General features: G+C 37.9%; 1 protein-coding gene across 1 annotated transcript in view; it reads right to left on the bottom strand.

The window, feature by feature from the left end:
• Window positions 1–1,127: 1,127 nt before the first annotated feature.
• C17H16orf87 (chromosome 17 C16orf87 homolog) overlaps window positions 1,128–14,022 on the bottom strand; it is a 44,146-nt gene continuing 31,251 nt past the window's right edge. Inside the window, exon 6 of the transcript XR_004819747.1 lies at window positions 1,128–1,165. The gene's annotated coding sequence lies outside the window, so the exon portion shown is untranslated. The remainder of the gene's footprint in view (window positions 1,166–14,022) is intronic.

Genomic DNA, 14,022 nt, shown 5'->3' with positions numbered 1-14,022 from the left:
AAACATTGAACTTGTGGGGCGCATGGGTGGCTCAGTTGTTAAGTGTCTGCCTTTGGCTCAGGTCATGATCCCGGAGTCCTGGGATCGAGCCCTGCATCAGGCTCTCTGCTCATCAGGAAGCCTGCTTCTCCCTCTCCCACTCCCCCTGCTTGCGTTGCCTCTCTTGCTGAGTCCCTCTCTGCCAAAGAAAGAAATAAAATCTTAAAAAAAAAAAAATTGAACTTGAACCACACTATTGACCAAATGGACCTAACAAACAAATGTAGAACATTTCATCCAGAATACACATCATTCTCAAATGCACACCGAACATACTCCAAGATAGATAACATGCTAGGTCACAGAACAAGTCTTATCAAATTTAAGAAGATTAAAATCAGTCCAACTATCTTTTCCAACCACAACAGCATGAAACTAGAAATCAATTAACAGGAAGAGAGCTGGAAATTCACAGATATGTGGAGATTAAACAACATACTCCTGAACAACTAATGGTTCAAAGAAGAAATCAAAAGGGAAATCAAGAAATATCCTGAAAAAATGAAAATGAAAGCACAACATATCAAACCTATGGGATGCTATAAAACAGTTGCAAGAGAGAAGTTTATAGCAATAAACACCTAAATTAAGAAACAAGAAAGATCTCAAACAACTTCACTTTACATCTCAAGGAAGTAGAAAAAAAAAAAAAAAGAACTAAATCCAAAGTTAGAAGGAAGGAAATAAAGATCAGAATGGAAATAAATGAAATAGAGAAGAAGACAATAGAAAAGATCAATGAAACTAAATTGGTTTTTGAAAACATAAAAATAGAGAAACCTTTAGATAGACTTACCAAGAAAAGAGAGAGGACTCAAATAAATAAAATTAGAAATGAAAGAGGAGACATTACAACTGATTTCACAGAAATACAAAAGACCAGAAGAGACTACAATAAATAATTATACACCTACAAATTGGAGAATCTGGAAGAAATGGGTAAATTTCTAGAAACATACAACTTACCAAGACTGAATATGAAGAGGGATGCCTGGGTGGCTCAGTTGGTTAAGCGGCTGCCTTCGGCTCAGGTCATGATCCCAGGGTCCTGGGATTGAGTCCCACATCAGGCTCCTTGCTCAGCGGGAAGCGTGCTGCTCCCTCTGCTTGTGCACTCAATCTCTCTCTGACAAATAAATAAATAAAATCTTTAAAAAAAAAAGACTGAATATGAAAAAATAGAAAATATGAACAGTTCATTTACTAGTAAGGAGATTACTGAGTCAGTAAAAAACCTCCCAACAAAGAAAATTCCAGGACCAGGTGGTTTCACTGCTGAATTCTACCAAATATCTAAAGAAGAATTAATACAAACCCTTCCCAAACTCTTCCAAAAAGATGAAGAGGGAACACTTCCAAAGTCCTTTTACAAGACCAGCATTACCAAAATAAGAGTACGCTACAAGAAAATTACTGGCCAGTATCCCAGATGAACACAGAGGCAAAAATACTCAACAAAACATTAGCAAACCAAATTCAACAATACTTTAAAAGGATTATATATCCTGATCAAATGGGATTTACCTCAAGAATACAAAGGTGGTTCAATATACGAAAATCAGAGAAAGGAAGATGGTGGAAGAGTAGGGGACCCTCATATTTCATCTGGTCCCTTGAATTCAGCTAGATATCTATCAAATCATTCTGAACACCTGTGAATTCAACTGGAGATCTAAGAAAAGAATCGCTGCAATTCTACAAATAGAAAAGCAACCACTTTTTGCAAGGTAGGAGGTGTGGAGACATGAATCTGAGGGGATATATTGGAAGATAGACTGCGAGGGGGAGGGAGCCTCCATAAGTTGGCTACTGGAAAGCGATATAGCAGTGGAGCACCAAATCAGAACTTTCACAAGTCTGCTTGGTGAGGGACGTCCCTGCTTGAAAGGTGCCCAGACAGCAAAACAGGGCAGAATCCTAGGTGGAAGAGTGTGGTCTCAGGATCCCTGGGGTAACAGAAAGAATGGGGGTGCCTGAGTGGGACAGAGTTCCCAAGCATCAGAACAGGGAAGCCAGCTACAATCAGAGAGCCCCAGAGTGGGCTCTCAGCTCGATGTTGCCATAAACCATGAACCACAGCACATTCCGGTGACCGCTCTCCAAGCAGGGACCAAACAAGTGCCTGAACCACAGGGAGACCCTGCTCCTTCCCCCAGGAGGACTGGCAGAGGTGCACACTGCAGGAGTCTGCTGAGTTTGGTGCACACAAAAGTGACTGACTGCTTTTCCCTGAGAGTTTACTAAAGAGAGGGGACCTTGATATTTCAGCTCTGGGGCTGGAGATGGGGGCACTGCCATTTTTATTTTCATCCTCTTAGGTGGTAAAGAAAGACTTCAGGGAACAAAAGCCACGTAGAGCAACTGGAAGCAGCTTGTGCTGAGCCTGGCCCCCTGATAAAGGGCAGTGCAGCTCCCCCTAGGCAAAGACATCTGAGAATCAGTGCAGCAGGCCCCTCCCCCAGAAGACCAGCAGGAACATCAGGCTAATACCAAGTTTATGTATCACACAGAACTGAAAAACTCCTGCACCAGGGGAAAATTATACAATATATAGAAATCAAGGTTTTTTTGAGTCTTTAGTCTTTCAGTTTAAAATTTTTTTTTCCTTTTCAACTAGCTTCTTATCAAGTCTTTTTTATGTCTTTTTAAAATTTTCATTTTTACATTTACCTTTTATAAGTATGTTCTTCATTTTTGGCTTCCTTTCACTGTATTCAATTTTATTTTTGTGTATATATATATATATAAACTTTCTTTACAATTCTGGAATCTAGTGTCTGTGAGATTATATTCTCCCCCCCCCTTTATTTTTCTTTTCTTTTTTTTCCTTTTTTGGTTCCTGATGTCTTTGGATTTGTCTAGTGTATACTTCGCTGGGGTCATGGTTGATATTTTTGATTTTATTCTCTCATTCATCTATTCTTGTCTGAACAAAATAACTAGAAGGAGAAATTTGCAACAAAAGAAAGAACCAGAGGCAATACTCTCTGCCACAGATTTAATCAATATGGATATAAGTAAAATGTCAGATCTAGAATTTAGAATAATGATTATAAAGACACTAGCCGGGCTTGATAAAAGCATAAAAGATGCTAGTGAATCCCATAGTACAGAAATAAAAGAACTAAAATCTAATTAGGCCAAAATTAAAAACGCTTTAACTGAGATGTAGTCTAAAATGGACGTGCTAATGGCTATGGTAAAATAAGGCAGAAGAGAGAGTCAGTGGCATAGAAGACAAAATGATGGAAAGTATAAGGAAGCTGAGGAAAAGAGAAAAACAACCAATGGATCATGAGCGGATGCTTTGAGAAATCAGCCATCCCATAAACTGAAACAATATTAGAATAATTGGGGTCCCAGAGGAAGAAGAGAGAGAGGGATAGAAGGTATATTTGAGTAAATCATAGATGAGAACTTCCCTAATGTAGGGAAGGAAACAGACATTCAAGTTCAGGAGACTCAGAGAACTCCTCTCAAAATCAATAGAAACAGATCAACACCCCAACATATAATTGTGAAGCTTGCAAATTTCAGAGATAAAGAAAAATCCTGAAAGTAGCTCAAGACAAGAGGTCCTTAACCTACAAGGGTAGAAACATTAGACTGGCAGCTGACCTATCCACAGAGACCTGGCAGGCCAGAAAGGGTTGGTGTGATATATGCAGGGTACTAAATGAGAAGAACATGCAGCCAAGAATACTATATCCAGCAAGCTGTCATTTAGAATGGAAGGAGAGTTAAAGAGCTTCCAGGACAAACAGAAACTAAAAGAATTTGTGATCACTAAACCAACCCTGTAAGAAATATTAAGGGGGATCCTGTCAGTGGAGAGACAGCCCTAAAGTAACATAGTCCAGAAAGGAACAGAGACAATATACAGAAACAGGGACTTTTCCAGGTAATACAATGGCACTAAATTCATATATTTCAATAGTTACTCTAAATGTAAATGGACTAAATGCCCCAATCAAAAGACACAGGCTATCAGATTGGATAAAAAAAAACAAGACCCATCAATATGCTGTCTACAAGACACTCATTTTAGAACAAAAGACAGCTCCAGATTGAAAGTGAGGGGGTAGAGAACCATTTATCATGCTAATGGACATCAAAAGAAAGCTGGGGTAGCAATCCTTATATCAGACAAATTAGATTTTAAACCAAAGACTGTAGTAAGAGATGAAGAGGGACACTATATCACACTTAAAGGGTCTCTCCAACAAGAAGATCTAACAATTATAAATATTTATGCACCTAACTTGGGAGCAGCCAATTATATAAACCAATTAATAACAAAATTAAAGAAACACATTGATAATAATACAATAATTGTAAGGGACTTGAACACCCCCCCTCACAGCAATGGAGAGATCATCTAAGTAGAAGATCAACAAGGAAATAAGGGCTTTGAATGACACACTGGACCAGATGGACTTCACAGATATATACAAAGCATTCCATCCTAAAGCAACAGAACATACAATCTTCTCGAGTGCACATGGAACATTCTCCAGAATAGATCACATACTGGGTCACAAATAGGTCTCAACTGATACCAAAAGACTGAGATTATTCCCTGCATATTCTCGGACCATAATGCTTTAAAACTTGAACTCAATCAAAAAGGAAATTCGGAAGGAACTCAAACACTTGGAGGTTAAAGAGCATCCTACTAAAGAATGAATGGGTCAACCAGGAAATTAAAGACTTTTAAATATCATGGAAACAAATGAAAATGAAAACACAACTGTTCAAAACCTTTGGGATGCAGCAAAGGTCGTCCTAAGAGGGAAGTACACAGCAATACAAGCTTTTCTCAAGAAACTAGAAGAGTCTCAAATACACAAGCTAAACTTACACCTAAAGAAGCTGGAGAAAGAACAGCAAATAAAGCCTAAACTAAGCAGGAGACAAGAAATAATAAGGATTAGAGCAGAAATCAATGAAATAGAAACCAAAGAACAGTGGAACAGATCAACTAAACTAGAAGCTGGTTCTTTGAAAGAATTAATAAAATTGATAAACCCCTAGCCAGACTTATCAAAAAGAAAAGAGAAGGACCAAAACTAATAAAATCATGGATGAAAGAGGAGAGATCACAACCAACACCAAGGAAATACAAACAATTTTAAGAATATATTATGAGCCTGGGTGGCTCAGTTGGTTAAGAGTCTGCCTTCAGCTTGGGTCATGGTCTTGGGGTCCTGAGATGGAGCCCCTGCTCAGCAGGGAGCCTGCTTCTCCCTCTCCCTCTGCTCCTCCCCACTGCTTGTGTGCTCATGCACTCTCTCTCTCAAATAAATAAAAAAATCTTTAAAAAAAAGAACATATTACAAGTGATTATATGCCAACAAATTAGGCAATCTGGAAGAATGGATAAATTCCTAGAAACTTGGAAACTACCAAAACTGAAACAGGAAGAAATAGGGAACATAGTCAATAATACTGTAATAATGTACCATGAGAGATGGTGATTACACTTATTGTGGTGAGCACTGAATTATGTATTGAACTGTCAAATCAGGGGCGCCTGCGTGGCTTAGTTGGTTAAGTGTCTGCCTTCGGCTCGGGTCATAATCCCAGGGTTATGGGATCGAGCCCCACATCAGGCTCCCTGCTCAGTGGGGGGCCTACTTCTCCCTTTCCTTCTGCCGTTCCCCCTGCTTGTGTTCTCTCAAATAAATAAATAAATAAATAAATAAATAAATAAATAAATAAATCTTAAAAAGAAATTGTCAAATCAGTATGTTGTACATCTGAAACTAACACATTGTATCTTCGCTATGTTTCAAGAAAAAAATTAAACCTGAGCATCAAGAACATTATCAAGAAAGTAGAAAGACAAAAAAAAAAAGTAAAAACAATCTACAGAATGGGAGGAAATATTTGTTAATCACCCATCTGGTATGATATAAAGAACTCCTATTAACAAAAGACCACCCAATTTGAAATGGGCAAATGAGTTGAACAGACACTTCTGCAGATATATAAAAATGTTCAATATGTACATGAAGATGTTCAGCATCATCAGTCATTAGGCAAATGCACATCAAAACTACAATGAGATACTACTACTAGGATTGCTGTAATAATAAAACAATAACAACAACAAAAGCATTGGCAAGGATGTGGGGAAATTCTTCAATCATGTACATTGCTGGTGGGAATGAAACTGGGGTAGCCAGTTATCACTATGAAAAATAGTTCGGCAGTTCCTCAAAAAGCTAAATATAAAATTACCATATGATCCAACAATTCCACTCCTAGGTTTATAACCAAAGGAATTGAAAGAGGGACTCCAACATAAACTTGTATGTCAATGTTCTGTAATGGCATTTTCACAATGGCCAAAAGATAGAACCCAAGGATCGATCAACAAATGAATGGATAAATGAAAATGCAGTAGTGCATAATTATATATATATATGTATATATATATATAATTGTACACTTAAAAATGGCTAAAATGGCAACTTTTGTTATGCATATTTTACCATAATTTTTTATAACATACCAAAGGTGCATTTTAACTGGGTGAATTGTATGGTATATGTATTTCATCTCAAAAAATATTTTAAAATTATCAGGACCTGTGCATCCCCTTAGAAAGTGTTTTCATTTCCCAGGTTAAAGGCCACTGCCATAGCACATGCTGTCACCAAAGGGATGGAGAGAACACTCCGGTTACAGATGCAGCATCATATAGCAACCATTCTGCAAAGCATACTGGAGGGCAACAATTCTATCCATTGCTCAAAGATTACAACTACAATAATGAGTATCCTAACATACAAAGTTAACACTCTAAATGAAAAGCATGAGTTAGTTCTATAATAGAGGTTCTAGACTGGGCCAGAATAAGTCATTTCACCACAATCAAAATTTATCATTAGTTCCTTGGTGAAGAAAAACTGGAAAGTGGTTCCTGAAACTACTGTATTATCCTTTAGTTATATTTATCCATGCATATGTAAACTCCATTTCTCATTGATGGAGGAATCTGGTTAACTCAACAAAACATTATCTTCATAAGTTCCAAAGTAAAGAATCCTATGAGACATAGGAAGAACTCTAAGACATATTGTAAGCAGTGACATATGACCTTATTTGAATTACATACAAAAACTGTGAGATTCCAATTCCAAGGCAGTTAGAGTAAGTACACACTTGCCTCTCCCACTGAATGTAACTTTAAATCCTGGACAGAATGCATGGAGCATATCCTGAAGACTCTGAAATATAAATCGTAGTAGCAGACAAATTAGGAAAGCAGACCCAAATTCTAAATTCCACAGAACTAGCAAAGACTTTATAATTCTTTAGTTACTACCTAGCCTGAACCCAAAGGCAGCCTGGAACACAGAAATATGCACCAAGGAGTCAACAGAATCCTTCCCTTTCTGAAGAATAGGAAAGGGGGCTCCTAAAGGTCAGAGAGGGTGGGTCATGGCTCTTCCCCCCCCCCTTATTTTCTCCCTTCTTCACCACTCCAGGTCCCAAATGATAGACCACAGCAACCACATCTTGTCAGGCACTTAAATCTCAGAGGATTCAGAGTGAACAGATCCCTTCTCTTTGACCAAAAGAACTATGATCCCAAGAGTGTGGGCAAATCCCCATTGCTTCTCTTCCCTCTGTCTTGATACCTTTTCACCACAGATGCAGTCATAGGAAGTGTAGAGCAGAAGGAAGAAACTAAAGCCTCAGCTTTTTAGATGAAAGACTAGGAAGGGAGGCTCTAGGGAGCCAGAAAGTGTCAAGGAGACTATAAAAAGTAGGAAAATGAAGTGTGATCCCACAGTTGTTTGAATTATTAGGCTTATCCCTGAGTTGTACATAAATGGATCTGACCCTAAATAACATAGCACAAGTTTTGAGAAGTGAGCTGCAAGGTAGAACTATTGTCCAGGTCTGTGGCAAATCATGAGTAGTACACATGCAGAAGTGACCTAAATAGTACCGCAATCATTTAGGAAATGAATGGATATTGGAACCACAGGTCACAGAGGCACATCAAAATGTGCGGCCTGAACCTAACTTGGCTATTATCCTTAGTTACCCAGAGATTCCTACACAATATTTGAAATGTCAAAGATGGTATCCAAAATTACTTCAACAATCAACAGAAACCAATCATGACATGACACAAATTTTAGAACCAGAGAAAGATGTTAAGGTAAACATTTTTGAAACAAATGGAAAGTTTCAGAAAAGGAATATAAAATATAAAGAAAAACCAAATGGCAATTTTAGAAATAAAAAGTATAAAAATAAAAATAAGAAATTCACTGGATGAATTCAGAAAGGAGATAAAAGGGAAGTCAGTGAACTTGAGATAGATCAGGAGAAACAATCCAATCTGAACAAAGGAGTAAAAATAAATAAATAAATAAATGAGGAGAGGCCCTGGATCTGTGAGACAATACCAAAAAGTCTAACATCATTGGAGTCTCAGAGAGGAGAAAGGAGGTGGAAGAGCAAAAAAAATCTGAATAGCTAAAAATTTTAGGTAGTTGTTGAAAGATATGTACTTACACATTCAAGAAGCTCAGAAAACCACAAACAGGAAAAATTCAAAGAGAGCCACACCCAGACATATCATAATCAAACTGATAAAAAGGACAAAGACTCCTGAAAACAGCCAGAGAAAAATAATGTTTCACAGAGATGAAAAATTATTTGAATGGCTGTATATTTCTCATCAGAAATCATGGAGGCCAGAAGGAAGTGGGGGATTTTTAATGTGCTGTAAGAAAAGAACTGTCAGAATGGAAGAAAATATTTGCAAATGAGATATCAGATAAAGGGCTAATATCCAAAATCTATAAAGAACTTATCAAACTCAACACCCAAAGAACAATTAATCCAATCAAGAAATAGGCAGAAGACATGAACAGACATTTTTCCAAAGAAGACATCCAAATGGCCAACAGACACATGAAAAAGTGCTCAACATCGCTCAGCATCAGGGAAATCCAAATCAAAACCTCAATGAGATACCACCTCACAGCAGTCAGAATGGCTAAAATGAACAAGTCAGGAAACAACAGATGTTGGTGGGGATGTGGAGAAAGGGGAACCCTCCTACGCTGTTGGTGGGAATGCAAGCTGGTGCAACCCCTCTGGAAAACAGTATGGAGGTTCCTCAAACAGTTGAAAATAGAGCTACCCTACGATCCAGCAATTGAACTACTGGGTATTTACCACAAAGATACAAATGTAGGGATCCGAAGGGGTACATGCACCCCAGTGTTTATAGCAACAATGTCCACAATAGCCAAACTGTGGAAAGAGCCAAGATGTCCATCGACAGATGAATGGATAAAGAAGATGTGATATATATACACTATGGAATATTATGCAGCCATCAAAAGGAATGAGATCTTGCCATTTGCAACGATGTGGATGGAACTGGAGGGTGTTATGCTGAGTGAAATAAGTCAATCAGAGAAAGACATGTATCATATGACCTCACTGATATGAGGAATTTTTTTTAAGATTTTATTTATTTGAGAGAGAGAGAATGAGAGATAGAGAGCACGAGAGGGAAGAGGGTCAGAGGGAGAAGCAGACTCCCCGCTGAGCAGAGAGCCCGATGCGGGACTCGATCCAGGGACTCCAGGATCATGACCTGAGCCGAAGGCAGCCACTTAACCGACTGAGCCACCCAGGCGCCCTGATATGAGGAATTCTTAATCTCAGGAAACAAACTGAGTGTTGCTGGAGTGGTGGGGGCTGGGAGGGATGGGGTGGCTGGGTGATAGACACTGGGTAGGGTATGCGCTATGGTGAGCGCTGTGAATTGTGCAAGACTGTTGAATCACAGATCTGTACTTCTGAAACAAATAATGCAACATATGTTAAGAAAAAAGAAAAAGAAGAAGATAGCAGGAGGGGAAGAATGAAGGGGAGTAAGTCAGAGGGGGAGACGAACCATGAGAGACGATGGACTCTGAAAAACAAACTGAGGGTTCTAGAAGGGAGGGGGGTGGGGGGATGGGTTAGTCTGGTGATGGGTATTAAAGAGGGCACATTCTGCGTGGAGCACTGGGTGTTATGCACAAACAATGAATCATGGAACACCACATCAAGAACTAATGATATAATGTATGGTGATTAACATAACAATTAAAAATTTTGAAAAAAATAAAATAAAATAAATAACTGTCAACCTAGAATTTTATATCCTCCAAAAATATCTTTCATGAATTAAAGTAAAATAAAGACATTCTCATATGAAGGTAAGCTATGAGAATTAATCAGATCAGCTCTAAAAGACATGCTAAAAGTAGTTTTCCAGGTAGAATGGATATACCAATGGAAACTTAGAACATCAGAAATTAAGAAAGAGCAAAAGAAATATGACAAATATCCAGATATATGTAATGGATTGTTCTCCTCTTGAATTCTTAAAAATATGTACAACAGTTGCAAACAAAATATACAACCCTGTCCAGTGGGTTTTATAAGACAACTATGACAGAAAAAGGAAAGGATAAAGGAATATAAATGGAGATAAGATACCTATATTCCACATGAATTGGTAAAATACTGATTTTAAGTAAACTGTAAAAGTTCGTTTAGGATAATACCTAAGAAAGTAAAAAACTATACAGATATAGTAAAAAAAATCACAATAGATAAAATACTAAAAAATGCTCAAGAAATCCAAGAGAGTAGGAAAAGGGAAATGGGAAAATATAAAAGAGAAATCATACAGAAAATGAGTAATAAAATGGCAGATATAATCCAACATATACATAGTCTAAATAAACCAAGTAAAATATTGAGATTGTCAGAAAAATTAAAGCATGAATATGCTCTCCACAAGAAATTGACTTCAAATATAATGACAAGGGTAGGTTAAAAGTAAACTGATGGATGGGATGCCTGGGTGGTTCAGTCAGTTAAGTGGCTGCCTTCAGCTCAGGTCAGGATCCCAGGGTACTAGAATCCGTCCTGTGTCCTGCATCAGGCTCCCTGCTCAGCAGGGCGTCTGTTTCTCCTTCTTCCTCTGCCCCTCCCCCTGCTCGTGGTCTCTCTTAATCAAATAAATAAATAAAATCTTTTAAAAAATAAAATAAAATGATGGAAAAGACTTACCACGCAAACACTAATCAAAAGACAATAATCCTAGGTATTTATGTACCAAACAACAGAGCTTCAAAAACTAACAGAACTAAAAGGAGAAATAGATCCATTATTATAGTTGGAGATTTCAACACTCCTCTTTCAGTAATGACACTGGTAGAAAAATCAGCAAGGAGGGTGCCTGGGTGGCTCATAGTTGGTTAGGTGACTGCCTTCGGCTCAGGTCATGATCTTGGAGTCCCAGGTTCGAGTCCTGCATGGGGCTCTCTGCTCATCAGGGAGTCTGCTTCTCCCTTTGGCCCTCCCCCAACTCATGCTCTTTCTCATTCTCTAATAAATAAATAAAATCTTTAAAAAAATAAATCAACAAGGACACAGAACTGAACAGTATTAGGAGAATCCACACTCTTTCAAGTGCACACAGAACACTTAGCAAAACAGACCATATCTTAGGTCCTAACAAACTCTTAACAATTTTAAAAGAACTGAAATCATATAAAATATGATCTCTGATGATAATGAATTTAAACTGAAAATCAACAACAGAAAGATAACTAGAAAAGCCTCCAAATGCTTGGAAATTGAAGAAATATCAAGGAATATTGGAAAATATTCTGAACTGAACAAGAATAAAAATATAACACAAAAAAATTTGTGTGACAAAGAAGATACAGTGTTTAAAAGCAAACTTAGAGCATTAAATGCTTCTGTTAGAAAAGTCTCAAATCAATGATCTAAGTTTCCACCATAAGAAACCACAAAAAGAGATAAAAATAAACCCAAAGCAAGCAAAAGGGAGGAAATAATAAAAAGCATAAATTACTGAAACTTATAATAACAAAAGTAGCAATAGACTGTAAGCTGGTTCTTTGAAAAAGAATACAATTAAATAAACTCTAGTTTACACTGAAAAAAAAACCCCAAATTATTAGTATCAAAAATGAAGGAAGAGGGGCGTCTGGGGTAGCTCAGTCAGTTGGGCATCTGCCTCCCACTTAGGTCATGATCTCAGCGTCCTGGGATCAAGGCCCGTGTCAGGCTCCCTGCTCAGCAGGGAGTCTGCTTCTCCCCCTCCCCCTGCTCTCTCTCTCTCTAATAAAGTCTTAACAAAAAAATGGAGGAAGAAATATCACTGACCCCTAAAACACAAAAAAGAGAATACCACAAGGAATTTTACATATAATTTCCGTAACTTCAATGAAATTGGCCAACTACCAAAACTCATCCAAATAGAAATAGATAACTGAAATTATCCAGTAACTATTAATGTAATTCTTAGTAAAATCCTTTTGAAATACATGTCTAGGCCCTGATAATTTCAATGCCAACTTCTACCAAACATCTAAAGAATAACAATAAGTCTACACAATCTCTTCAAGAAAGCAGAAAAAGATGGAATACTTTCCAACTCATTATACGAAACCAGTATCACCTAATTACAAAACCAGATAAAGACACTACAAAAACATTACAATTCAATATACCTTATGAACGTAGACAAAAATCCTCGATAAATTAATTCAAGTTGAATTCATCAGTATATAAAAATAGTAACACAACACAACCAAGTAAGATTTGTATCAGAAATGCAAGGCTGGCTTCATTAATCAAAAATCAGTCAATGTGACCCACCATATTAACAATCCAAAGGAAAAAAAAATCTTTTCAATTTACGTGAAAAAATCATCTGACAAAATTTAACAAATGTTCACAATAAAAACCCTCAGCAAATGAAAAGGGATTTTCCTCCATTTAATAAGGGGTATTCTAGGGGCATCTGGGTGCCTCAGTCGTTAAGCGTCTGCCTTCGGCTCACGTCATGATCCCAGGGTCCTGGGATTGAGCCCCGCATCGGGCTCCCTGCTCCACGGGAAACCTGCTTCTCCTTCTCCCACTCCCCCTGCTTGTGTTCCCTCTCTCACTTGTTTGACAGAGAGAAACACAGCAAGAGAGGGAACACAAGCAGGGGGAGTGGGAGAGGGAGAAGCAAGCTTCCCACTGAGCAGAGAGCCCGATGCAGGCCTAGATCCCAGGACCCTGGGATCATGATCTGAGCCGAAGGCAGACGCTTAACGACTGAGCCACCCAGGCGCCCCATAAATAAAATCTTTAAAAAAAAGGGGGGGTATTCTACAACACAAAAACCTATAGTTAACATCATACTTAATGGTGTAAGACTGAGTATGTTTCTCCCACAACTGGCATCAGGGCAAGTATCTTCCTCTTCTCACTTTTAAAGATTGTACTGAGGTTCTTGCCAGTGTAATAAGGGAAAGAAATTTAAAAACACACTGATAAAACATTAAGGGAAGGGGAGAGACACTCTTGACAATAAGAGGGTAAAAGATTCCTTAATAATACAAAAGGAAAATTTTTGACTATGGTAAAAAGAATTATTCCAGTCCAGCCTAGAGCCTCTATATGTCTCATACTTTTCATTCCAGAGAGTTTGCTTTCTATGTTAGGATACTCATTATTATAGTTGTAATCTTTGAGTAATGAACACTATTAATAAACTAAGTGGATTAAAACAGCACAAAATAACTAGAAAAAGTAAAATAGGTGTGTACGTGTGTGTATGTGTGTGTATCACCAAATGTAAAAACAAGCCTTATAATAATAGTCAAAGATGAAAACAAAAAAACTGAACACAAAAAATTTAAAAATTCTATATAGAACATATTTTTGTATGCAGAAGCAAACAAATTTGATTAATACTTTTTTCTAAGATTTTATTTATTCATTTGTGAGAGAGAGATCGAGAGAGAGAAAGCATGAGAGGGGGGAGGGTTAGAGGGAGAAGCAGACTCCCCACTGAGCAGGGAGCCTGACGAGGGGCTCAATCCTGGGACTCCGGGATCACGACCTGAGCCAAACGCAGACGCTCAA

The sequence above is a fragment of the Zalophus californianus genome, chromosome 17 (assembly GCF_009762305.2).
Source record: "Zalophus californianus isolate mZalCal1 chromosome 17, mZalCal1.pri.v2, whole genome shotgun sequence".
Classification (NCBI taxonomy): domain Eukaryota; kingdom Metazoa; phylum Chordata; class Mammalia; order Carnivora; family Otariidae; genus Zalophus; species Zalophus californianus.
The sequence above is the reverse complement of the archived record's forward strand: the minus strand, read 5'-3'. Positions and strand labels throughout refer to the sequence as shown.